At 54.4% G+C, this 26,690-nt stretch overlaps 1 protein-coding gene across 1 annotated transcript in view; it reads left to right on the top strand.

Annotated features, from left to right (window-relative positions):
- Positions 1-516: 516 nt before the first annotated feature.
- The window catches only part of Gdpd5 (glycerophosphodiester phosphodiesterase domain containing 5), an 80,628-nt gene continuing 54,454 nt past the window's right edge, over positions 517-26,690 (top strand). The window contains exon 1 of the mRNA XM_027942561.3: positions 517-1,336. The gene's annotated coding sequence lies outside the window, so the exon portion shown is untranslated. The remainder of the gene's footprint in view (positions 1,337-26,690) is intronic.

The raw sequence follows: 26,690 nt of genomic DNA, 5'->3' as shown, positions 1-26,690 counted from the left end.
AAGCTAGGGATGGGCAAGAGGAGGGCAGGGTCGCCTCACCCCCAGGTTCGTGGTGACCTGGTGGCCATCCTGGCCACCGGTATCCCACCTGGCCGCCATCCTGCCTCTCCTCTGCTTTACCTACCCACCGGTGTTCCTTCCCCATGACACCCCCGGCCTCCCACTGCAGACTTCATGCACCGGTCCCAGACAATTCAGACCACCTCGCCTCTCCTTCCATCCGGGCCCCCAGGTTACCCCCCTTTCCAGCTTGGCTCTTTAAGAACCCCCAACCCATCCATTGTCCTCTCTGCAGCCGCACCTCTCCATTGTCTGCCCCGCCTTCTCGGAGGTAGAGTCCACGTTCCGCAGAGCTCCGCCCTTTACCCCTTCTCTGATTGGCTCCGGCTCACGACGGTGCAGGGGCCCAAAGAGGAAAGCAGGCGCGCGCCCAGCCCCGGCCCGGGCTTGTGAAAGGCGGGGCCTCGGTTGGCTCCGCCCTATAAGGGCGGGGCCGCGCTCGCGGGTACTCGGGCGCTGGGCGGTGCTGCCTCAGCTGGGCTCGGCTCGGCTCGGCACGACTCGGGCTGCAGCTCCGGTGGGGGTGGGTGGCCAGGATGACAGCGGCAGTGGCAGCGGCAGCGGCTGCGGCGCGGGGCTAAGCGAGCGGCGAGCGAGCAGGAGAAGAGGAGGAAGTGGAGCCGCTGCCAGGAGCTCAGGAGTCCGCCGTCGCGCTGAGGTCCGCCCCGTTTTGCAGAGCGAGCTGCGCCTGGACCTCGGAAGACTTCCCTGCGGGGCTCCGGCCGCCGCGTCTCCCAAGCGGCGCCTGCCCTGCCCTGCCCTGCCCGACCCAGCCCCGGGTTCCGCGCCCGGACTCTCCCAGCCCCAAGGTCCGAAACGGACTCACGGGACGCCCAAGTCTCGGCCCTGAACCGGAGCGCCGGGACGGGACAGCTCAGGCTCCACATTCGCGTCCATCGTTGCGGGGTCATTCCCAGTCTTTCTCTCAGTGTGTGTCGGAGCCCCCAGCCTTTCGCCCAGGGGTTAGCGCAAGGTGGCCCCAGCCTCCGACTGCAGTGCAAAGGAGTCCGGACGTCCCCACCCTCCGGCTCCGGAGAACCAAACCTTCAGCTGCTTCTGATCGGCTGCCTCAGACTTGGAACCGTACGAGCTCTCGGGAAGCCTGGCCAGGGTGCAGCGCCCCGCGAGGGGTCCCAGGTCGGCAGGACAGTCGGACTGAACCACTGGGCTCGTTCTGCGAGTCGAAGCTGCCGCCTTCCTTCCGCTCCAAGCGCTTGCCCCGAGAGGAACACAGACCCCCCTCTGCCGTGGCTGCCGGCGAGAGCCTAGGCTGCAGGTGAGAGAGCCCCGGATGCGCGGCGGGAGCGGTCCAGACCCTTCGCGGCTGGGCTAGAGACTGAGGGCGTGGAGGGGGCACTGGCAGAGGCTGGAACTAGCTGGGAGAAGGAGCGAGAAGGGAGAAAACGAGCACTTATTTAGCTCCCATTGTGTGCAGGTTCGCGCCCCGCCCTTGCACAAATGGTCTCTTACTTAAGGCGCACTGCTACCTCGTGAGATAGAAAGTACTATGTATTGTTATGGGTGCTGACAGATGGAGAAACTGAGGCTAGACAGAGCTGAGGTTCCCTACTCTCATTAAGCTGGGGAAGAAGGAGAGGGTAAAAAAAGAAGAGCAAAGAGGGGCTGGGATGTGGCTCCGTGGTAGAGTGCTTGCCTAGCATGCATGGGGCACTGGGTTCAATCCTCAGCACCACATAAAAATAAAATAAAGATATTGCGTTCACCTAAATTAAAAAAAAATAAAAAATAAAAAAAAAAGCAGAGCAAAGTCGGAGAAGAAAGGAAGTGAATAGCGGCCTGTGGGAGGTGGAGGGGCCCAGTGCAGGGCCACTGATCTTGAGGCTAAGAAGGTGGCTTCTCCTGGCCTCCAACTCCTTGGACATCTCACCTCCCAGAGTTGAAGGCAAAGGTGGGGGGCTTCCCAGTTTCAAAGCTTTCTGTGGGGCCTAGGGTAGGGAAACGGCTCCTTACCCCTACCTGCCAGATTCTGGGGTCTCCAAGACACACTGAATTTCCTGGGATTCTGCTTATCTGATGGCAAACTCACTGTGGAGGTCCCCAAGTCAGTCCTGCAGAAACTGGAGGAGATGTGGCCCCTCAGCACTCACCCAGCTCATGTCCTTCACCCTACTAATGGGGACTGCTGAGGAGGTGCTTAGGATCATTCCCCAGATCATAAAGTCAGTGAGTGGTTGACCCAGAAGTTCCACTTGAGAAAGCTTTCCCAAGCGTCCCTCAAAGTGTCCACTCCCCTCCTCAGTTTGCAACTTCTGGAGGCGTGGCTGGGGTTTTCTCCACTCCTGATTTGAGGTCAGTGTGACCATGTTTGAGGCTGCTGTGAGAGTCTCTGTGGCGGTGCAGGGGCCTGAGACATGCCGGAAACCCCACAGCCTTTGGCCCAGATGGAAAACCTGACCTCATTCTCTTTTGGGCAGGGGAACTCGCAGGACACCTCTGACCCAGGAAGAGAGGGCTTGTTTAAGATCTTAAGGATGAAGCTGCCAGGGCTGTGGGCATAGTCCCAGGTGTCTTGAGTCCCAGGCAGGGGCTCCTGCTGTCCTTGGGGGCCAGGTGGATACAGGACAGAAGCCCTTGGCATGGACTCTTGGGCTCTTGTTCTAGGTGAGGAAGAAGAGGGCATATGGCCTTGGTCTGGACCCGTAGCCTTGGCTGGGACTACTTAACCCCTGTTGTACCCAGCTCCCTGGAGTCAAGGGAGAAACTACCTTGGAAAGCCCCTGGGAGGTGGAACAGGTTAATGAAGACTAGAAGCTCGTCTCTGGGGTTAGAGGGACTAGGGGAACCCAAAAGGTGACTAAGGGGCTTGGGATTCCCCCTACTCCCTCCTCTGTCTGAGGATTCAAGTCCTCATAATAATCCCTGCATCTAAACAAAGCTCTTCTTTGATGGAATAATTTCACACCTGTGATCTCATTTCATGGGGTGGTGGAGAAAGCCTGGAATCTGGAGTGAGGCGCAGCAGGGTTGGGGCATCTTCTGGTGCCTCACCTCTAAAGTGGGGTCAAGCAGGCTGTGTGTTACCTGTGATAAGGCAATCACATCAGAAAACTGTCGATAAGGAGTTTGTTGTGTTTGCCAAGAAGGGGCTTGTTATTAATGGCTACCTTGTGTGGAAACTGAGGCTCAAAGAGGTAAAACCACTAACCTAGGGCCTTTGAGTTTGTTTCAGGAGTTATTTGAGCACCAGCTATCTATCCAGTGATCTGGAAGTTACCCAGGTAGGCTAAATGGCAGCCTAAACTGGTGAGAGCAGACAGTGGTAAGTCAGACCAGGCAGGTGAACTACTGTGTCTCACACTCACTGGGCAAATCTCTTCATGCCCTGAGCCCCAGCTGCTTCTCTGTAAAAGTAGAACATCTCCTTACCAGGTCATTGTGAGGACTGAATGAGATACCAATATTCAATGCCTGACCAAATATCTATTTCCTTCCCTATGAAGAAAAGGAAGCTTGAATTTTGACCAGGAAGTCTGGGATAATTCTCAGACTTGCAATAGATTACAACTCAGGCTATTGTTGAAGCCGCAGAGTCCTGAATTTGCTCAGCTCGGGCTTCCTATATAGGTTAGATTGCCCTCGGCCATCTTCCATAGTTTCATAGCTTCTGGAATCTGCTTGGGGATACTGGCAAGGGGCTCTGGGCTCTGATGATACCTTCCCATGGGGAACGGGGAGCTGGTGTCCATTCCTTGGCCCATTGTCTGGCCTCCCTAGGCACAAAATGCAGTGAATAATTTATAGCTCCCACCCCTGGGAGGCAGGCTCAGGGAAATAGCTTTGTGTTCAGCTGAGCTTCTGAACCCCACCAGAAGAGGCAAGAGGCTCCTATTTATGCTGTTAGTCTTGGATATGACTGTATTAGAGTGGGGGATGGAATAGATAGAACAGCAGAGTGACCTATTATCAATCCGATTCTCCTGTTGGAGGGCCAGATGGATCCACAGGCAATAGTGAGAGCCAAGCTAGCAGATCTAGGATCCAACTGTGGGCCTCTTATTCCAAAGAGATATGGGGGGGGCATTAAGGGTGAGGGTACAGGGGAGAGGTTGACAAGGGAGAGGGGAGGTCCTAGGGACTAGAGTAATGGGCAGGCTTCTTTGAGGTCATAGATGGTTGGGCTGGAGCTAGAGGTAACTTACTGCATCAATTGGGGGTCCCGTCATCAAGGTTGAATCCTGACTCTGCCACCTACTCACTGTCAGATTGTGGGCAAGACACCTGGCCCTGCCAGGCTGTTTCCCTCTCTTGAAATGGAGGGTTGTTATAGGTGACCATGGGGTCACCTGCATAGAACCCAGGGCATGAAATATACTCAATAAACTGATGCTTCACTGTCCATGTGGACCACGGGGCAGGCCTGTAATAAAAGAGATGGGATGGGATGGCAGGCAGAGAGGTGGGGAGAACCCGGGGTAGTGATGCTGGGTTTGTGGGGATAGCGAGGGGCAAAGCAAGGGGCGAATGATCAGCTGGGAGGGGCCCTGGAGTGTTAGAACCCCTCTGGGCTCCCTGTGCTTCCTTTGTAAGGTGAAGACCAGGCTTCCAGTTGTGGCATTCAAGTCCTTGCCCATGGGAACCACTGCATGGACCTGGGGCTCATTGCTCACCAGTGTCTCCTGCATGCACCACCTGTGCCCCCATTGCTGCCTCTTTGCTTGTGGGGTGCCTCCCATCAGAACCACCAGCTCTGCCTCTTCTTCACTTATGTCCCCATCTGTCCAGGTCCAACTTGGGTCATAAATTCCCCTAGAAACATTCCTAGATTGTCCAACCCTGTGGGTACACCCCTCTGAATTTTAGCACTTCACAGAAATACATAATACCTACCATCCATGGCATTTGACAGTTTATAAAATGGATCAGCACATTTAATAATACTATGGTGATGATATTAACAATAGCTAATATTGAATAATTATTATAAACCAGACAATGTGCTAAGACTTTATGGACACTCTCATTCACACTAATGCTGGAGGTAGCTACTGTTATGCCCCAGAATCTGAGCCTCAGAGAGGTACATTTTCTTACCCAAGGTCACACAGCTTGACAGGAAGTAGGGAGTCAGGGCTGCAACTGTTTGAATTAGAAATCCGTGCTTCTGTCACTGAACAGCCAGCTTTTAGATGTCCTGTCTCCTCAACTCCATTCAGTACCTCGAAAGCATTCTTTGCATGTGAAGAACCCGAGCCTTCTTCCAAGGCTAAGGAAGGGCAGTGTGAGACTGAGCGTGGGGCCCAGGAAGGAACCTTTGGCCTGGGCTCTGCAGCAGCTGGCTGTGTGACCTGCGGTGACTCAGCCCCTCCGTGCGGTTCTCTTTGCCCACATGTATGGTGAGCTGGCGGTATCCAAGGGCCTTACCTCTCTAGATTTCTGCAGTGTCCTCTGTGATCCTGGCAGAAGGAGGAGGAGACCACAGCACAGGGTAGAGGATGTGGTGTGACAAGCAGCTGTGATTTTTGGCCTGGCTGCTGTCTGGGCCAGAAGGAACTGTGGTCACCCAAAAGAGGGTGGTGTCCTAGGCTGCAGGCAGCATGGTCATTAGCTGTGATTGGGAGCTGGCTGGGCCAGGCCAGGTTGGCAGGACTGGGGGCAGGCTGGCCTGGCTGCAGTGGGGTCATTGGCAGGGCAGCTGGCTTCTCCTCCCTCTGCCGCCTCCAGGGCAGAGCGAGCATACCCTGGGCACCAGAGCTTTGTGGGCCACAGCTGCCCTTTCTCCTGTTGTGGTGGCCGGCAAGAGCAGCGAGATCCTCCAGGCCTGAGGCTGCCTCCTCCGAGAAGGCCCCAGAACTCCTTTCTAGCAGGTGGACGCTACCCCTCTGCTCACTGCCTGTGGTCTGCATGGATTTGCCATCCTTGCCAGCCACCTCGTCCCCCAAGTGCCTGGCAGTGTGCCTGGCACAGTTGGCCACCCCCAGGTCAGGGAGGCCATGCAAGCTGCCCTGGGACCAGTTGTTTAACTTTGCACCTGTTTTCTTACCTGTAAAATGGAGTTGATAATAACAGTGTTGAGGTTTAATGAGGTGAAGGGAGAGGGGGTACTCATTGAGGCCTGGTACCTAGGCAGGCATTTGATCAGCGTTCCCTTTGCCCATCCCATTGGTGGCCTTGTGAACAAGTGACTCAGTGAGAAACTGACTAAAGAGTCCAGTGAGAGCAGTCAGGAGAGAGGGTGTGGCAGGTGGCAGGGAGGACTTCCCTTCAGAGGGCTACTGAGGGTCAGTTGGGACTTGCAGAGATGCTGTTCCCAGTGACTTCCCAGTGAGCAGTGCAGGAGCAGGCAGCTTTCAGCCTGGGAGGGACCCCAAGCCTGGTCAAGGGCAGGGAGCAAAACAGGATGTCCAGTGACCTGGGTTTTCTTCTTAGGCCTTAGAAACAGAAATGACCCAGTTGGAAGGAGCAGCCAGGGATCTAGCCAGCTAGCAGTGCTGAGCAGAGTGAGTCCTTCCCTACTGGGAGGCAGCCTTCTTTTGACCATCCCCCCTACACACACATCCAACCCCAGTGTGACATGGTTGGAGAGTCTGTAGACGGGCAAACACAAAGACACAACACTTCCAAACTGTGGAGAGTGCTGAGCTCCTGAGGCAGGGGCCGGCCCACGGGTAATATCCTTGATGGTAAAGGGTGGGGCTCAGTTGACTTGGGCAAGTGATTAAACCTCTCTAGGCCTTAGTTACCACATCTGAAAAATGGGGCTTAATCTCAGAATCTACTTCACAGGGTTGTTGTGAAGTAGGTTAAATGGACTGTGCACGTAAAGCACAAAAAAGAGCCCAGCACATAATAAACACTCAGGGCAGGCTGGCCCTTATTATCTGTCCCCAGCACCTAGCGAGGAGCTGAGAGAACAGGTGCTCAGGAAGGCATTGGAATGAATCCCAGACCAAGGGCAGCTACTCTGTGGAATGAATGAATGAACAGCCCAGTAGGAAAGGAGGACAGAAGCAATGACAACACAGAATGTGTCAAGGCAGGCCAAGATCTGGGTTGCCCAGAGCTGTGTGGGAGGGAGCCAGGATGGGTTTCACAGAGGTGGTGCTCGCTCCCAAAGCCCTGTGACGTCTATACCCTGAGCAGTATCCAAGGGGACCGCGGTTCCTCTCCAAGGGCAAGCGGGTGGCTGGGGCCAACCCCAGGAAGCTGGGCTGCATAGGCTCTCTGTCCCCACCACCCACGCTGCCACCCTGCCCCTGACATTCAGCTCTGAGGGCGTGGGGAAGGCCAAAAGGCACCTGCGGAAGAAGCGTGGGCCGCGGGCCTGAGACACCAAGCTCTTCCCGGGCTGGGAACCAAACTGTCCACAGAAAAGAAGCCACACGCCCACGCTGAGTTCTTTTATCTGCATCTTGCTCCCAAGGCACACCAGCAAGCTGAGGGGTCTCCCGACATCCATCCTGCAGCTGTTTAGCTTTTAAACAAGTGGACTCTTAGAAAACAACCCCAGGAGAATTCATCTCACCCTCCCACCCAGGAGGCTCAAAGAGAAAGTTCTGTCCCACTGACAAGGGATCCAGGAACCCCCAAGTATCTTAAAAGAGCGTACTCCAGAGGCCAGCCCTAAGGTCAGAGCTCCCCACCCTGCCTTTGTTGTGGCTGAGGGTGGACCTGGAGGACACCCTTGTATTTTGCCTGAATCCTGGCTCTCTGTAAAATGGGGTCAGGAAAATAAGTCCCTTCTTACCTAAAAAAGGTGTAAGGTGGGGGGTGTCTTCTTCAAGCCTCAGTGTCCTCCTCTGAAAAATGGGAATAACAGTAATCTCTGTCTGAAATGAGGCCACACATGGGAAACGCAGTGTCTGACACCTCAAGGGTGTGCGGAGCAAGGCCACAGGAGCAGGAGCAGAGCCAGGCTGGACGCAGACCCCGGGCTCCCGCCCCAGCCACCTTAGCTGGGTTTCCGAGATTAGGGCTGGCTGGGGAGAGGGATCGGTCCCTTGCCTTGGTGACTTCCCACTGTCCCCCTTCTCTCTAAGGGATAGGACAAGGCAGCAACATTTTGTTTTGCTTGGTTTTGTTTTAATGGTCAAAGTGTCAGATTCTGTAACAATGAGGCCTTGTATGAATCTGCTTGTTTTTCCAACCCGGATACCCGACTGCACTGCCTGCTTCAGGCCTTGTTCCACCTGGGGAACTAAAGAATGTCAGAGGGCTTTTTTGTTCCTCCTAGGGGAGGGCGTCTGGGGACACTGGAGGCTACTGCACAAGCCCTCCTGGTGGTGGACCCCACTGAAGTTGGTCTCCTCTGTCCTGAGCCGCTTGCACATAGTAGCTTAGTGTATTGCCAACTTGGGGGACTTCAGAGGCCAAAGAGCTCATGTTTGAATCCTGGCTTTGTCACTTACTGGCAGGATGACCCTGGGCGCGTCATTTTGTCTGTTCTGTAAAGTGCATAATTTATACCTACAATCTGAGCCATTCAGGAGGCTGAGGCAGGAGAATGGCAAATTCTAGGCCAGCCTGGGCAATTTTGCAAGACCTTGTCTCAAAGTAAACAATAAAAAGGACTGGGGTTGTGACTCCATGGTGGAGTGCCCTGGGTTCAATCCCTGGTCCTATTAAACATACGACCTTGTGTGAGAAGCGAATGAGGTTCTCGGAGTGTAAAGCACAGTGCCTGCTGTATCCTCAGTCTCAAAACACGCAGGGAGTATGCTCTGGGGGGTCCTCCTTCTCTGGCCAGTTCCTGCTCCTCATTCTCGGGTTCTCAGGGACGCCCAGGCTGAGGCAGGGCAGGCTACACAGGTGAGCCCCAGCGTCCCCTCCAGCTGTTCTTTTGTAATTTGTTCTGTGAGGGGAGCCCCTTCTAGAAGAGGCCCTGAGGGCCGCTGGGGGGGAAGACTGCAAAAGCAATCATTGGTGGCAGGGCTTGGTCTCCTCTGGTCCAGCAAGAGAGGTGTGGGGCCCAGAAAGGAGAGTGCAGCCCCAAGGGCTCACAGCAGCTGGGACCATCACTGTCACTGCCAGGGTTTGAAGGAGCAAGGGAAGAAGTGGTCAGCTATAGGAACAGGGGCTGGGACTTTCTGTAGAGCAACCTACTCAACCCTGAGGACCCGACAGGGCACTGGACCTCCACTTCCTTTTCCCTCCCTGTAGTCCCCTTGCTTCCTGTGGCCTGAGCCTCCCCAAGCCAGCAGCACAGAGCCCAGTGCGGCCCTCAGAGGTCGGGCAGGGTGGGGCGAGGCCTGGAGAGGTGTGCTGAAGCCACTCCTCACCCTGTCAGTGCAAGCCACAGAGCCCACGGATGCTGCCACCTGAAGACCATGGGGTCTCAGCCCCCGCCCAGAAGAATCTCAATCTTCCAACTGCCACAGCCCTCTCAGCGAGAGGAGTTTGGGAGGGGCACCCATCTCTCTCTCACTGCCTCCTCCTCCAAATCAGGCTGCAGGTGGCTTCTGGAGTGGTCCTGGCAGGGACAGTCGTATCTCTGGAGTGGGCAAAGGCCATGGGCTGGCTAGTGGCAGGTGTGCTCAGGTGCACAGAGCCCTCGGCAACCCGTCCAGGCCAGAGCCTGCATAGAACTAGGCAGCTGGCCCTGCTTACAGCACCCCTGGGCCAGTGTCGGCCTCTGGTTCCCAGAGTGGGTCATTCCACCTGAGCTCAAGGGACCCCTGGGAGCCTGTGAAGGCCACCAGATGCAGTGTGGGGCTGGCAGGCCTGGGGCAATCTGCAGGGCCCTGGAATGGGCAATCTGCTGTCGGGTGTGGGGCTCACAGGGGCTCCTGCCAAGCAGGTAGTAGGCAGCATCCTGGCGCAAAACTGAGCCTGGACTCAGAGGAGGCACAGCTGGGGGAAGGACAGGAGATGTGCTTGGGCACTTTGCATGGAAAGCACCGGGAGGCCCTTGGGATAGTGTCCATGGGGCACAGCCAGGCGGCCTGAAACACACAGCCTCTGCAGCCAGCTCCTGCGAGCTCCTGGTTTCCCCACAGCTCACCCCTGGGCATTGTCTGAGTCCCCAGAGAGGCCTGAGGAGGAAGGTGTGTGGCCCTTGGAGTCACAGTCCTGGCTTTGAATCCCAGCTCTGCCTCTTTTGAGCAGAGCTCAGAAGACACTGGGCGAGTCATGCAGCCTAGCTGAGTCTCAGATGCTTACCTGTGAGATGGCGGGAGCAACACTCTCCTGCCAGGCTGAAGACAGCGTCTTATATTTTAGAGGAAGTGCTACACCCACACGCATCCTGCTCCCCTTCTGTGTCTACTGTCCATTCTTTTTTTTGAAGAATCAATTGAGATTTTTTTTTTTATTATTGGTTGTTCAAAACATTACATGCTGTCCATTCTTAATGCTTCTCTAGGAAGTTCTTTCTTGCATCTAACCGAAGTCCATTATGGTGTAACTGAAACCCTTTTCTTCTTATTTCAGACACTGCAGAGGCAGACTGAGCCTATCCTTCATCCAAATATACCTTGTCAGTATCTGTAGTGAATGAGACAGAAAAAGGAGCAACCAGGTGTTGGTTTTCACCTGGGAGCTTAGGGTCCTAGCTGTCAATGACCACAGCATCCTGACCAGGGCAGACCGTGCACGGGTGCGGCATCCTAACTGTTCACTCAGTTCTTCCTCTCTTTGCTTGACCCATGCTCTTGAAAGGGTGGCTCTGGGGCAGTGGAGACAGCCTGAGCTGGACCTAGAAGGCCTGCATCCTGGTACCTTCTGCCTTGCTTTGTGGCCTGAGGCTAGTTAGCAACCTCTCTGGGCCACCGTGGGCATAGGGGATGTCTGGGCTCTGGGCTCCCCCTTTCCTACCTCTCCTCTGCTCAGACTCCAGCCACCCTGGGAAGACAGAAGATGAGGGTCCTGCTGGTGGCCGCTAGTAGGTTCTGTGTCTACCTCTCTGACCTGGGGCTCCTGAGGGCCAGTCCCCAAGGGCAGGTCACAAGTTCACAATTACAGTGGGGATTCTTTGGGGGGGGTGGGTAGCACTTCCCTTCTCAGACCAGGCCTTTGGAGAGCCTGATTTCCTCTGATTACTTACCTAGCTAAGTCAGCTGTTGAAGGTTAGGTTCATTTGAGTCTCTCCTTGGTGTAGACCTGTTCCATGTGTGATCTGCTTTAATCCCTCATTTAGCAGGTGGCAAATCAGAGACTCAAGAGAGGTGAGATGATTGGCCTGAGGTCTCACAGCCTGTCAGTGGTGGGTGGTGAGGGATCTTGGAGTGATTTCATGGCACCTGGGCCAGGAGGTGCCCTTTAAGCCCCTGGTAGTGTGGAGCACAGGAGAGACAGGTGATGGTGAGACGAGTGGTCTTCCTGGGCAAGAGGGGCCTGGTGGGCCTCAAGAAGAGCCCTGCTCTGAGGGCTGCATGGGGTCAGCTCAGGCCCCTGGGACTGCAGATCCCTTTCTCTGAGAGGCAGTTGGCCAAAGAATGCAGGAGGTCAAAGGATCAGGAGCCCAGGGGTTCTGGGCTTGGCACATTCTAAGTGTTCTTCTGAACTTCAGTGTTGGGTTTCATGGAGGAATCAAGACTTATTTTTTGTTGCCTTTGGACACATAGTAGTTTAACTTTACAAAGCCCTTTGATATCTGTGATGTCACTGAATCCTCAGCAATCTGTGGGGAAGCAGTGTGGGATTGTTTGGGAGGGCAGGAGAGGGGCGCTCTGGAATCAGACACACCCAGGTTACATTAGGACGCCCACAACCCTTGGACCTCAGGCAAGTTAGAAACCAGCTGAGCCTCAGTTTGCTCATCTGTGAAAGGGACAGTCCACCCCACAACAAATAGTTAGCAATCGCTGCCTTGCTGGCTGCAGCATTAGGTGAGAGAATATCTGTGACTGCTGGCCAGGTAGCTGGTGCTGTGGAGTAGTTTTTGTAACTTTTATCATCCGCCTCACTTTATAAATGGGAAGATGGAGCCCTGGAGAAGGAAGAAAGCTTGCCTGAGGCAGTGATTTAGGTTAGTCCTCCAGACTTCCTGTCTGTGGAATTTTTTCTGCATCTCCTCCCTCCCTCTCATCCTCAAGTGACCAGATGCCTCGTTGATCCAGAATCTTTCATGCATGATGTTGTCTGTGGTGACCTCAGGTCCCCACTGCCTAACAGTCACTTGCTAGGCACAAAGACGGCACTTTAAAGACTTTTGTCCTGTGCATGAGTATGTTGAATGGTATAAAGCTAAGTGGGTGTCAGGCCCTGGAGCTGTCCTCTGCTCCCTATACCAGCCAAAGCAGTCTAACAGTTTTAGGTGGAAACCTTGTTTTCCAAAAAAAAAAAAAAAAGATTTGTCACTTCCTTTCAGCTCCTCCCACCCTGTCCCTTCCCTCTACTGCCCACTGGACCTGACTCCAGCAGCCCAGCACCTCTTTCTCCTCCCCTCCTGCTTGTGTGTGTCCTTCCTAATTTGTCACTTCTACCAGTTGGGGACTGAGAAATGAGACAGTTGACCTCATTTCAGCTCGCTGGTTTGTTTGTTTGTTCATTCATTCATACCTAGCTACGAGCCACCGGTGAGCCTGGACCCTGCTGGGGCTTCCGTCATCCTGACAGAGGACCTCTGCAGAGGCTTGTGATTGATCAAAATCTGCCCACCCCCTCCTGGCAGCACACACAGGGAATAATGGTGCACATAGTGAATGCTGGCTCAGGACGTCACAGTTGATACTCTGCCTCTGTTCACGTCACCACCGTGAATCACAGCAACCTTAAGAAGAGCCTTATCCCCACTTTACAGACAATGAAAGCAAAGCTCAGCAGGATGAAGTCCCCTACCCAATGGCCAACCGTGAGCACAGAATTGCAATTGGGGATCATTCACCCCCAGCCTGGCCTGTCACCTTCTCCTTTCTGTGCTCCATTTGCAAGCTGCACCATATCCCCTTCCTTTCTGTGTCTGTCACCAAGGATTGTTGTTGGCTGAGATCAGACCATCTACCTCAATGCAAAGAAGAATGGCCTTGGCCAGCACAAGTCCCCTTCAGTGTGCATACCTTGTCCTGTAGTGGACCCTGCCTGGTCAGGTCCCCCCACTAGTGTACACTTCCCAAACCCTGCTCTGGGGAGCTCTAGTTCCAAGGGACAGTAACAGGCTCTAGAATCCATGCTGACACACAGATTCAGAAACTGCTAGGTTACATAACTCAGAACATGCCTTCTCAGGTCCTTTAACGTGTTGATTTGGGTCAGGGAACTGCCTCAGACAGCAGTGCACAGCCAGCTTCCCCATGCTTGTTGGAATGTGTACCTCCTTTGTCACAGAGCAGGGCTAGGGACTTGGGACAAGTGGATGGAAAAACTCTTGCTTTGATGCTTTGCACAGGGAAGCCCCCAGCCCAAGGTAGGTTCCCGGCCAGGACCATTTGCATTTTGAAGAATATCTGAGGAACACTGTTCATCCCCAGAGAGGATCTGGAATAATGGTGGGACTTGAGACATCAGGGGCAAAAGGAAGGGGGGTATATTTTTATTCTTTACCTAGCAAACATATCTCAGGCATCTACTGTGTGCCAGGCACAGAGCCAGCTCTGGGAAATGCCAAGACGTGTCTCAGAGCCTTCCACTTCATTTCACCGTGCCCACTAAGGTTTTTAAAGAAAGACAAATAGAAGCCTTAAAAGGAAAAAGTGATTCTTTTCATTGTTCTGAGTCGTGGCAGTAGGTGGGTGGGTGACACATTGACTCAACTAAGTGGAGCAGCGCTGAGTGCCAGGTCTTCCCAGGGGCAGAGGGGTCACCATGAGCAGAGTGCACAGATGTTGTAAGAGGTCAAGAGTGTGGGGAGGCCCAGAGGAGGGAGCGCCGGCAGGCAGGGCAGGAGCTAGGGAATGAGGCCAGCAAGGAGGAGGCGGGTGGGACACAGGCTCTGGCCAGCTGGGAAGGGACAGCAACAACTAGAGCAAAGGTGTAGAGGTAGCAATGTGTGGTGACACCATGAGGGACACTAGATGACAGGGCAGAAGGAGGTAAAAGGGAGCCATTGGAGGTGGGGCTAGAGAAGTCACTGGGGCAGATCGTGGGAGTCCAAACACCAGCTGAGCAGGTGCCCACCTGACTGGGAGTGTCTTGGGGACCAGGACCATGTGACATTCATCCCAAGCATCTGGCTAGTGCCCAGTAGGTGTTTGTAGACTGACAGGACTTAGACAATCCTTCCCTTCTCTGGACCTTGGGCTCCTCTCACTTGTGGTCTGGCAAGGTCCCTGGCACATCCCTTCCATCTCCAAATGGCTCTTGGGAATTCTGGGTGGGTGCAGGGGAGACCTGATTGCCTCTCCCTGAGCCTTGAGGTTTTCTGGGCTGCTCCCGCTGGGCAGGCGTCAGCAGCCCCCTGGCGGGGACGTCTCTTGCTGCCAGTGGAATTCATTCCTGTGCTCTCTCCTTCAGCAGTTGGTGATGCACCACCCTGTAGACTCACTGAAGGCTCTTCTCAGGTCCCAGCCTCAATATGGGTGGAAGCAGGGTAGAGAGTGGGTGAAGAGTTGTGCCAGGCTGGGGTTGAGGGTGGTGTGCATATAGCAGCTTGGTATAGGGCAGGAAATTCTGTTGTATGAAAACAGGCAAGTTACTAGCTCTGATCCTCAGTTTCCTCCTCTGTAAAATGGGAACAATAGTAACTCCCACACGATTCAGTTGGACAGTTTGTGGACATGGAGGGCAAACTGACACGCTTGTGAACAGTTCTTGTCATCCATAGTGTTTATTTGTCCACTTTCCATTAATCCCCCAGGCCTCTGGTCCACTCATCGCCCTTTCCAGAAGTGATTCTTGGCGATGGCTTGCCTTTCCCCGCATAGGCTCCTCCTGCTGGGTAGGTTTTATCCAGGCCACGGCAATAGGAGCCTGTGAATTATGTACAAGTTGCACTCAGAGGCTGAGAGCCTTAGCCCAGTGTCTGTGTTACCTTGAATAGGAAGAGAAACCCCACAGTCCCGCCCATCTCCTGGACCCAGGAACTAGTACTGTCCCCTCCCAAATGCAGCCCAGAGTGCTGGGTCTCAGCCTCCTGGAAAGGATGGGAAACACATGTCAGGGACTCCCACAGCCTGTCTCTTTAGCACCTAGACTGGGTCCAACAACCTACATACCAGGGACTCTGTATCCTTAGGTAGCTGGTGGGAGGTGGACCCTTGGGGTTTGTGGGCATGGGACCTGAGGGACAGAACAAGACAATCACCCCTCTATCTCCTCCGCTGCCCTGTTCTCAGGACAGGAAGTGTCAATCAGGGCAGCTTGGTGTCTGGTGTGGATGCTGTTTTATTTCAGCATGGCCTGGGGCACCTACTCTGGGGGGCCTACAGCCTGTCTAGCAGAAAACTTGGTCAAAGCCCCCGGGCTCAGGATGCGATGCCGGGGGAACAGGGCTGGATGTGCCAGCATCCCTTCCCCCAGAGTTCCTAGGGTCCCTCTCAATGCCCTTGTGCCTGAGCAGCTCCCAGATGGTGTTCTGGCCCCATCAGGGCAGGATAGGGGGCAGGCAGCTGGTGAGGTTGGCCCCAGGGCAGCACAGATGCTCCCTCTGCTTGGGTTGGCATGTGTGTGTGTGTGTGTGTGTGTGTGTGTGTGTGTGACTGGCAGGCAGGGAGAAGGATGCAGTGGAATATCAGGACAAACTTGGGCAGCTTTCTGAAAAAAGAGCCCCCCTCCAACTCTTCCCTGCCTTTATTTTCCCCTCCTTCCCCCCCCCCCGCCCCCTGCCAGTGCTGGGGCTCCCTCCCAGGCCTCTGCCATGCCAGGCAAGAGCTCTGCACTGAGCGGCACCCTCAGCCCACCACCCGTCTTTTAAAGAGGCCAAGCAGGAACACACCGGCTTCCTTCTCAATTCTGCTCCTGTACCTATGCTGCCTTGGCTTTGTGACTTGGCCCTTCTGAACCTCGGATGGTTTCTGTAAGGTGCTGACGATGAGGCCTCCTTGCTGGGTGCATGATGGGCCACCGATCTGCAGGGGAGACTCAGCTCTAGGCCAGAGCAAAGAAACTGGATGTTTTTAGATACTTGATCTGTGTCCCTCTAAGCAAGAGGGAGGGCATTTCTGCTTGGCTCCAGGAAACGGTCAGCGCAGCTTAGAGGCCCTCTCACACCTGTCATAGCCAAGGATCTGCAAATTACCCCGGGGTGCCTGAGGAAGGTAAGGACCAGGAAAGACCATGAAGCCAGGCATTCCTGAGTGTGGGTCCTCTCTCTGCCATGCTAACCAGGTGCCTTGGGTGAGTTCGTAGTTCCCTTGACCCCATAAAATGGAGGGAACACACACCAAACTCAGGATTGTTGTGAGGTTCAGATGAGAAATAAATTGGGGGAAAAAGCAGCAACTGATAGGTAGTTAGGTGCATGGAGTGGGGTGGGGTCTGGGGCAGATGCCCAGGGTACAAGCCAAGGGCTCAGGCAGCTGAGGCTGGGTTCCAAGTCCTGTGACTGCCAGGCTCTGTGAGGACCAGCGGAGTGGAGCCTCATTTACTTTCCTTAATGGGACAGCTGATTAATTGGCCTCTGAGTGCTCCCGACAAGCACTCCTGTGAGTGTCCCTGGTATGTGTCACCGTTAGCCCTTGCCAAGCTATGTGTGTGCTTAGCCAGTCAGCCTTGGGCATGAGGCTGTGACCCACTGTCCTATTCTCTGATTCTTAGCTTGTCCCTTAGATGACCTCGTGGAGCAGTTGCTGTGTTGGGGACTAAGGGAGCAGGAAAAGTCCTGCCCTGGGAGCCCCAGTTCCGGGCAGGTGTAAAGGAAGAATCCAGAGAAATATCAATGGTGGGGACTCAGCTCGATGATAGGGGCAATCAGTATCCTCCAACCTGGGCAAAATTCTGCTTGGCTTTGCCACCAATTCCCTGTGTGCCCTTGAAACCTGACCTTTCTCTCTCCGGTCCTGTTTTCCCATCTAAAACAGGGTGCTGGAGGAGTTGGTCCCAGGAAGCTGCGGCCAGAAGCAAAGCAGCATATGGGGAGGAGTGGGTTATGAAGCAGTGGCTCAGGGTTTTCACCCAGCTCCTCAGAGCTCTAGTCCATGACCTTGGATGGGTTTCCTAGGCACTCAGAGCTTGACTGACAGGGGTGTGCTGGCCATGCTGGTGTAGAGCAGACACTGCATATGGAACCCTGCCCGGCAGTGCCTGGGGTAGTGGGCTGCGGCACAGCTTTGGCCCACTCCACTTCTCTCCCTTTATCCTGCAGTACCCAGAGGCTCCCTAGCAGATTGCAGGTGAGGTGGGGCCAGGGGAGCATGGCTGACCTCAGTGCTGAGTCTGCCGGACTGCTCCCCTGGGGGGACCCCACGGCCGGGAAGAGCTGGTCATCCTCAGCCTCTTATGGGCAGGCTGGGAAGTGAGGGGAGCGCTGGGGTGAGGCGCACACACTAGGGCCCAGCCTCTTGGAACCTTGCTCTTCTGGAACCATGGACTCTTTCTATTCCCAAATCACGGAAGCAATCAATGGATTGTGGGACCTTTAGAAATGAAGAGTTGGACGTGACCTTGGGGTTCATTTGACTCAAAACTCTGTCCAGCCCAGGCAGCCTCTCTGCTGACCCCTGTACATCCTGGAGACCCTCCCACGGGTCATAGGGCTGTCCCCACTCCAGTGGTCCTGACTAAACCCAGGCTCTATCATTGGCTCCCTGGGCTGGTTGGTGCTGCTGTGGGGCTGGGAGGAAACCAGGCCCTTGCTCAGCTAAGAATAGAAGGCTTTGTGCGATTTAAGTAGCAGCCCCATCGCATCGGGCCTCCCGCTGGGCCCCTGGGAGCTTATTAAGTGGGATCTGGGGCCACCCTGGGTCCTCCTGGGTGGATGGGTGGAGGCCACGCTTCCTGGGGATTTCACTCCTGTCCCAGGGGATAATGATTTTCCCTTTTTCCATCAAGCAGGGCTCTTCCTCCTCCTCCTTGGGGCCCACTGGGGAGTGGCTCCAATTGTCCTGGGGGAGAATCTCTTCTGGGACAAATTCAAACAAACAAATCTGCCTTTGAACAGAACAAATAGATCGATGAAAATGGTTTTGTCTGAAAGGAGAGAACGGCTGATGGTGAAGACTGCTATTGAGCGCCTATTGTATGCCAAACCCTAGGCTCAGGGTTTGGGGCTCTAGCCTCATTTAATCCTCCCAAGAGGCCGAAGGGAAGGGTTCTTGTCCCTGTGGTGCAGATGAGGATACAAACCCAGATACTATTTGGTATAACTGGGGTTAGAACCAAGAACTTTCCCATCCCATCTGGGAGAGAAAATAGGGATTCCTGAGAATCCTGTGAAGGGGTGAGGGTCAGAATTCTTGGAGAGAGCCCTGAGCATGAAGGATTTGGTCAATGACAGCAGTGAATCATATTTTAACTTATGTTAGAATCTTTTCCACTTTGGGCAGCATGGAGGTATCGCACTGGGCTGGGGACAGGAATTGTGGCCCTGTCACAAACATAGCAGGTATATGCCCATTTTCTTGAGCTTGAATTAAACCAAACCCTCTTGGGTCTCAGAGTCCCTTCTGTGAAGTGGGCAGAAGCTGCTTGGGGCAGATCACGAGGCCAAAGCCAAAGATACCTGATTTTCTGACCAGGGAGTATCCTGGTCCTTCCTGTTCACAGTCCCTAATACCTCTCCCCGCCACCTCCCTAACCTCAGAGGTTATTGCCAGTGTGAGAAATGGAAGGACACTAAGAATCTTAGGCCACCCTATGGCTGTACACATGGGAAGACTGAGTGCCCAGAAAGACAGAGTGATCCAAGGTCATGGGTAAGTGGGCCTGTAAGCATATGTTGGTGTTCAAGAAATCCCTCCTTCCTTCCAAGCCAATGCCTGCTCCCTCGGGAGCATTGCTTTTGGGTGGAGATCTGGAGGGCTCAGCGGGTAGGAGTCAGCTGATCCCAGCAGGGAGGCAGGGGCCAGAGATACAAGCCTCTGCCTGTAGCACCCTGGGCCCATCTGTGCTTAGTCAAACCTGCCCAACTCCACTGGTCTGTCTGCACAAAGCTTCCAAACCCTCTTCCCCAGTCCCCTTGGGGACTAAGCTCCCCATTTATCCCAAGGGTGGGAGTGTTTTTAAAATTTTATTTAATGTTAAAAACATAATATAAACTTTATCATCTTAGTCATTTTAAGAGGACAGCTTGGTAGTGTTGACTATATTCACACTGCTGTGCAGTGCCTCTCTGGGGCTTTATTTTTTCTTTGCAGTGTAGACCTCACACATTCTAGACAAGGGCTCTCCTCCTCAGCCCTGACCTCCAGAGCATTTTCATCATGTAAAACTGGAACTCCCCCTCCCAGGCTCCTACTAACCTCCATTCCACTTTCTGTTTCTATATGACCACTCTAGGCCCCTACAGTGTTGGGCCTGGCTCATTTCACTTAGCATAACGCCCTGTGGGTTCATCCATGTTACAGCAAGTACCAGGCTTTTCTTCCCCTTTGAAGAAGAGCAGCATTCCACTGTGTGGCTACACCATATTGTGTCTGTCCACCCACCTGTTAATGGACACTTTGGTTATTTCCCTTTAGCTGTTGTGGCAAGAGTGAGAGTTTTGAAGTGAATGGGCCTGGGTTGGACCCCACATCCAGCATCACCTTTGCTATTTGTCTAAATCCCTCTTTACTGGCTGCCCGCCCTGTGGGATGGCTGCAAGGAACAGCATCTGTGCCTGCAGAAAGGCCCGGCACACAGCAAATTCACGGTGGCAGGATTTGTTCCCATTACCTGCTTTCTTTCTAGGGATGGTCCCTTTTGTCTGTGGGTTATAGGACCCCCATACCCACCTCTCACCTATAGCCCTATCCGTGATGCCGGTGTAATGCCTTGGGAGTCTCAGTATATTGAAACAGGAGAGAACTTGGGCCCAGAAAGGGGCAGGGACTTATCCAAGTTCACCAGCCAGTCATTGGCCATGGTACTAAACCCAGGTCTCCAGCCCTCCCCTACTCCCCAGGATCCACAGACCTTGTCCTTAGGAGGATTGGCTCCCCAGGGACCTGCCTATAATCTTGCAAGTATCAGGATTCCGGGAGGCAGGGGCAGGGCGAGGAGCATCTCAGGAGAATCCCTATGGGGAACAGAGCCTGTGACACCTGCAAGTCTCCTCTGATCTCTGACTCCCCCCAGGGCTGTGGACAGGGCTCACCTCAGGCTCATTTGCATGGTGCAAGCTTGCCCAAGGTCCTGGCCTTGCACCTGGGCGCTTCCTCTGCTTTTACTCATTCAGTCATTCATTTACTGGTCATTTCTTCAGCAACCACACCCTGAGGCCTGCTGTGGACGGAAGGACCAGCCAGACCTTGGAGACAGTGTGGCATAGCAGGGAAGAGAGGATTCTGGGACTGAACTGGTGGGGTTCGCATCCTGGCTCTGCCAGGTATTACTTCTTTGACCTTGGGTAATGGTTTAACCCCTCTGTGCCTCACATTCTTCTCTAAAGTGGGGAGAGCAATGGTTTCTACTTTACACTTGTTCCAATTATTATCCTCACATAACATATCACCCTAAAACTTAGTAACTTTATATAAGAACAAACCTCTCATTTTCTCAGTTTCTGAGGGTCAAGGATTTAAGACAGCTCAGCAGTGGCTCTGGCTCGTGGTCTCACAGTCAGAGGATATGAGCACCGAGGACCTGGGTGGCCTGGATTGGTGGCCTGTCTTGCTTTCCCTGCAGCCTCCGGGCTTCCTTTCTCCCTGAGTCTGGTTGGGCTGGCTCTCCCATGGCATGGCAGCCTCTGAGCAGTGCCTATGTGGTGGCTGGGGGGGCTCCAGCAGGAACATCCCAGTGAAAGACACAGGAGCCACATCACTTTTGGTGGCCTGGTCTCAGAAATCTCATAGTGCCACTTAATCCACTATTCTCAAATCCTCCTAGATTCAAGTTGTGGTAGGTAGACCCTACCTCTTCTGGGAAGATGTCAGCATTAGACTGCAAGAAGGGCTTGGGGCACGGGGCTGGGGTTAGAGCTCAGTTGGTAGAATGTTTGCCTCACATGCACATGGCCCTGGGTCCAATCCCCAGCAACAACAACAACAACAAGGGCATGGGGGATGGGAGGTCCTGCTGCAGATCTCTTTGGAAATATAATCTGCTATAGTCTTGAGGGCTATGTGAGTCAAAACAGGAAATGCCTAGAACAATGCCTAGGCATTGCATATAAGTGGTAGCTATATATAGCCAAGGATGAATTTGACCATATGCAATTTGCTTATGGTACTGATTTGAAGACCTGAATGCCACTGCCAAAGCCAATCTACAGAACAACAGCATTTTCCATTTGGTATTGAGGAGTCTATAGGAGTTTACCAAGCCCAGAAAGGTGGGAGGTCTTCCATGCAGCAGGAATTAGTTGTACAAAGGTATAGAATAGAGTGAAGTCCCTGGAGCAAGATAGAACTGCAAGTGGGGGGCTGTCCTGAGGGGGAGGGGGAGATTGGAAAGGTGTGCTGAGGCCAGGTGGAGAAGAGCATTGCACGAGGGGTTTGTACCTGATCCTGTAGGTTCCAGGGAGCTCTTGGCTGTTTCTTAGAGGGATGAAGGACCTGGTGTGCTACCACAGGGTAGCCCTGCGAGGCGGACTCAGCAGATGGAGGGAGGTCTGGACCTGGGAGTGGTAAGGAGAGGGCAGGCCTGATGGGGATCACACTGTGAGTTTCCCTTCGGTTGTTTGCTTCAGTTCTAAGTGTGATGTGCACACCCAGCTTGCTGCTCTCTCCATCCAAAAGACTGAACACTTTGTGATTCTTCTCTGCTCACATTGGCTCTGTTGTAAGAGAGGGTACTGCCGAGGCAGGGGGCCCTGGGGAGCCTGGCAGTCAGCCTCAGGGCCACCAGCAGACCCCAGGACACCCACTGGCTTCCCCTTCTGCTCCCAGCCCCATCCATGGAGAGAACAGCCCTTGCACCCCTCATCCTCTCCCTCCCATAGACCTCCCCACTCTGCATACAGCCTTAGGGTCCAAACAGACTTGGCTGATCCACCCGGGGCTGTTAGTCCTCTCCAGGGCCCAGTTCTGCAGCCAGGGAGCCAGCCTGATCCCTAACTGTGCCAGCCTGCACTCCTGGAGCTGGAAACTCCAAGTGAGTCAGTGGCCCAAGTTCATATCGTTTCCTGGATGCTCAAATCCCCACAGGCCCATCTCTGCACATCCGCATGTACCTCTGTGAGCCTGTGTACTTGTACCACCTGTGTCTGTAACTGTGCTGTGTGTGTGTGTGTGTGTGTGTGTGTGTTGAGCCCATTGGCTCTCTCTGGGCCCCACGGGACAGCTCCTTGTAAATGGCAAGCAGGTTAGGAGCCTCTACATGTGACTAAGCACACCAGCCCTAGGAGGATCAGAGGAAGGACATGGCCCTTGCTCTGGGAGGCCAGAGGCCAGAGGCTGAGGGAAGATCCAGGCTTCACCAATGGGGCAAATCCTGCAGAAATACAAGTTCCCAGATTTGAGAGAGCTTATGCTGGATGCCAAGGCCCAGGTCACAGTAAACAGCTGCCCCTGCTTTCCAGAGCCAGCCTGGGCATCTGATGTGCCACTGAACACTAGCAGGAATATGGACCAGGGGCTGTGCGGGCACAGGAAGACAGACGAAGGCACCTGAGTCTGTGGGAGTCAGGGAAGGCGTGGTGCAGAGGAAACCTGAGCTCAGACTCCAGGGACATTTGAGGGGACACAAGGGAGAGGAGTGGGGAACAGGAGAAGGACCTGCGGTCCCGGTGGAACTTGGGGATTTGAGGAAATGGAAGGAGGCTGGAGAACAGGGAGGATGGAGGTGCCCCGAGAAGAGTGAAATGGTGGGGACAGGCTTCAGGGAACAGATGAGCTCCTACTTGGCCATTGTGGGTGTGAGGCTCCTGTAGGACATCCAGGGGAGAGGCGACTGAACCCGTGGGGGTGGCTGACATGGCCCAAGGAAAGCATGAAGCAGGAGGAGGCGGGGGCAGGAGGCAGGGAGCAGGAGGAGGCAGGGGGCAGGAGGAGGCAGGGGGCAGGAGGCAGGGGGCAGGAGGAGGCAGGGGGCAGGAGGAGGCAGGGGGCAGGAGGAGGCAGGGGGCAGGAGGAGGCAGGGGGCATGGCGTGCAGCAGCGGTCAGCCTGGGCAGAGAGGAGCGCAGGGGCTGGGGAGGCAGTGGGGAGCAGGAGAAAACCAGGCAACGGGTGTCAGGAAGCCAGGGAAGGAGAATGTTTCCAGAAGGAGGGCCAGGTCCAGTGTCAGCTGAGGACTGAGCAGGATCTGGCGGATTTTCCCATGTGGATGTTCCTGGTGACTTGGTGGAAACAGAGGGTGGTGGGCTTAGCCTTCTGGCAGGGAGGAAGTGCAGAAAACTCTTTCAGAAGTTCAGGAGGAAAGAAAAGCAGTTTGGCTGGAGAGGGGTGGAGGGAAATGGACCAGGCGGGACTTGGGCCTGTTTATTGCTGACTGGGAGGTGGCCTGCGGAGAGCAGAGGGACTGTGCAGGAGGGAGGAAGGGAGAATCGTCCATAAACACTGCCCTGGCCCTCTGCAGCAGGGTCTGCAGTGGTGGGGGTGGCTCTCTCCCAGGGATAGTTGTGATGGGGAGGAGGTGCCTATGGTGGCAGCCCTCATCATGCTCTGAGCGCTGCGCGGCCAGGCTCCAGGGCCCCTGTCTGTCTTCAGGTCCGCAAAGTGGTAGTAACCACACTGGAGTGTGGGGAGGATCCTGGGAGCCCCACAGACTCAGCACATCCTCATCAACCCATTCAGGTCAGGAGCTGAGCCTCCGGCTGGGAGGCCCAGTAGGTTGCCCGGTTGGTTGCTGCATGGACACTTCAAAGGAGGAAAGCCTGAGAAGTCAGGACATGGATTTGTCTGCTTCCAAAGAGGCCACACCCAACCCCACCCCTGGGCCCAGCTCCCAATTACTGGGAAGTTCTTCCTTCGGGTCTGGCCTGAGTCTTTCCTGCTGTGTTTTCCCTCTGGCGAGCTTACTCAGCCCTGCCTGCACAGTGGAGCCAAGCCTATCAGCCGGCCACTTGGAGTGGCCGCTCGTGTTTTTACAACTTGTTTTCATGAAATCGGTTTCAAGTCTCCCTGCATTCCCAGAACGCCAGACCCGCCCTGATTCACAAGGATTGACCAAAACAGGGTCTGAGCCAGTCAGAGGAATCGGAGAACTTAGTCATTCTCCCTGGATCTTCCACAGATTCTCCTCCTTTCCTTCCAGTAAATAAATAAACAAATAAATAAATAAATAAAAAAGAAGTAAAGTTAGCCTAAAGGACCAGGAGGGGACAGTGGTAAGATAGAGGCTCAGATGATGCAGGTGGTGGACAGAGGGACTGGGCTAGTGAAGAAAGGAGCCAGCATATCTGGTGGACTTCAAGTTCCCCTGCCTAGAAGGCATCAGAACTTTTCGACTCAGAGTCTCAGTTTGCACAATGGAAGAATTAATGGCTGCACCTCCAGGTGCTGAGGTTGGTCGGATCAGTAGGTCCCGAGGCAGGAGCTGTGTGAGAGTGACTTATTGGGAAGTTTTCCGGGAGACACACTAAGGGAACAGGGAAAGGAGAAAGCAGAGAAAGGAGGAGGAGAGGCAGGAGGCGATGTCGGCCAACTCCACACAGGGAACTGCAGCTTAGTCTGGCAGAGGAGCTCAGGGGACAGTGTCCGCCACACCCCAGGGCTGGCCCTCCTGTGGCAAGGATGCCGGGGCACTTACAGCCCACCTAGTCAGTCACTGGTGAAGGGCCACCTTGGGAGCTGGCCATGACCTTGGTAAAGGGATTTCAGCAGTCCAGGGGCATCTGGACACCCCCCACCCCGACACACACACATACACACAGCTGGGTGCTGGTTGTTGGGAGGGACCACACAATCCCATGTGCCCCCCAGTAGTAAAAGGGTCCCAGGGGATATGGGTGGAGCACGCAGAGTCGGCTTCAGGGGATTAACGTGTGGATTATGTGAGATGAAGCTCGCAGGGTGCTGAGTGCCCAGAACCTGGCACCAGTAAGTGGCAGCTCTTAGGAAGGCATGTGCCAGCGGGGGAGCCCAGGGCTGGGGTAGCACCTCCTGAGAGCTGTGTGGCGCTCCTGCTGCTCTCCAGCCCCAGGTCTCCTCTCGCTCACCTTCCAGAGGCAGAATGCCAGCGCTGCCCTCGAGGTAGGAGGTGGGACAGGCAGAGGTTAGTCTGTCCAGACTAACAGATCTGAACACCAGCAGGAAATGGAGGCCCTGTGGCCCAGCCCCTCCTGAATAGAATTTGGCTTTTGTTGCCAGCCCATACCACTGTGTCTTTTTCTGGACTTTGTCCCTAGAAGGTGCTCCGTGTCACTTGGGGGAACTCGTGTTGGGTCAGCATGTCCCAGGAAAGAACAAACAGAAATCGTCCTTTCAGGCTGTTTTGACTAAATCCTAGGATCTGACAATGTGACTTTAACCGCTGATGTCAGCCTGCCTGGGTCGGCCTGGATGGTATCCTCCCTAACTCTTCCTCTGTCCCTCGTGACAGACGTCACAAGAGATGTCACCCATGACCTGATCTCCCCATTCAGGCCCCTGAGGGTCTATCCTTATAGACCATGAGAGACGTGAATCCCAATCCAGATTCTATGACCTGCTAGGTGACCTGCTAGGGCTAGGTCACCTCCCTTTTCTGAGCCTCCGTGTCCCATGTTCCTAAGCAGAACTGTAAATTGCTCACATAAAGTGAGGCAACTTCATGATGCTGATCCCTGTGTCACAAAGCTGATGTCCAGAGAAGTCAGGTGATTCGCCCGTGACCACACAGCAAAAGGGTGGAGGCGAGAGGGTGAGGGCCTGCTCCCAGGCAAGTGGCTGGTTAAGTGAGCACCTTGACGTTTCCCAGCTCTGCCCTGGCCCCCAGCCCTGGCCCCTTTTTGCCTGGGTTCATTAAATGCCTCACCATGTGAAGGTGAACTGAGCCAAGAGGTCCTCACTGCTGTGTCCCCAGTGGCTCACCTGGTCAGCACTGTGGGCAGCTGCTGGGTGAGGGCTCTGTGTTCAGATGGGCTAATGTCCCATCCACTGCAAAGCTGGGAACCTACAGGCCCCAGGGGTGAGGGTGGACATGGGTGGTGACCCCAGAGGAGGAACTGGTCTAAAGGGTCAGGTCCCTGCTGGGCTGGAGGTGGGGGTGCCAGGGAAACAAGTCTGCTCACCCCCAGGGGGCTCCAGCCCTATGCCAACTGACCCACCAATAAGGACTCCCCTGGCCTCTGCCATCTTTGTCTACACCATTAAACCTTGGGCTCCCCCATCCTGAGCCCCATCCATTCACTGGGTGCATGGAAGCTTAGGGAATGTGTGTTGGTCACTCCACCTGTGATCGTCTAGACAGGCCAGGGGTCAGTGTATGAATTCCAGGAACTAAAACTCCATCCCGTCTCTGCCCACCCCCTGCAGTGAAGCACCCCCTGCCATGGGAGGAACAGAGCTGAGTGACAGCCTATTAAATCTGTTAAATAAAACAAGTGTGACCTTCCCACCTTGAAAAACATAAAATGAACCACATGTATAAAGGTATAGTTTTTTTGTTGTTTGTTATACTGGGGATTGAACCAAGGCACACTTAACCACTGAGTCACATCCCCAGCCCTTTTTTAGATATTTTATTTAGAGATAGGTCACACTAAGTTGCTTAGGGCCTTGCTAAGTTGCTGAGCCTGGCCTTGAACTCAAAATCCTCCTGCCTCGGCCTTCTGAAGTGACAAAATATCAAGGATGTCTG

Source organism: Marmota flaviventris, chromosome 9 (genome assembly GCF_047511675.1).
Source record: "Marmota flaviventris isolate mMarFla1 chromosome 9, mMarFla1.hap1, whole genome shotgun sequence".
NCBI classification, from domain to species: domain Eukaryota; kingdom Metazoa; phylum Chordata; class Mammalia; order Rodentia; family Sciuridae; genus Marmota; species Marmota flaviventris.
This window is presented reverse-complemented; position numbering and strand designations above follow the sequence as displayed.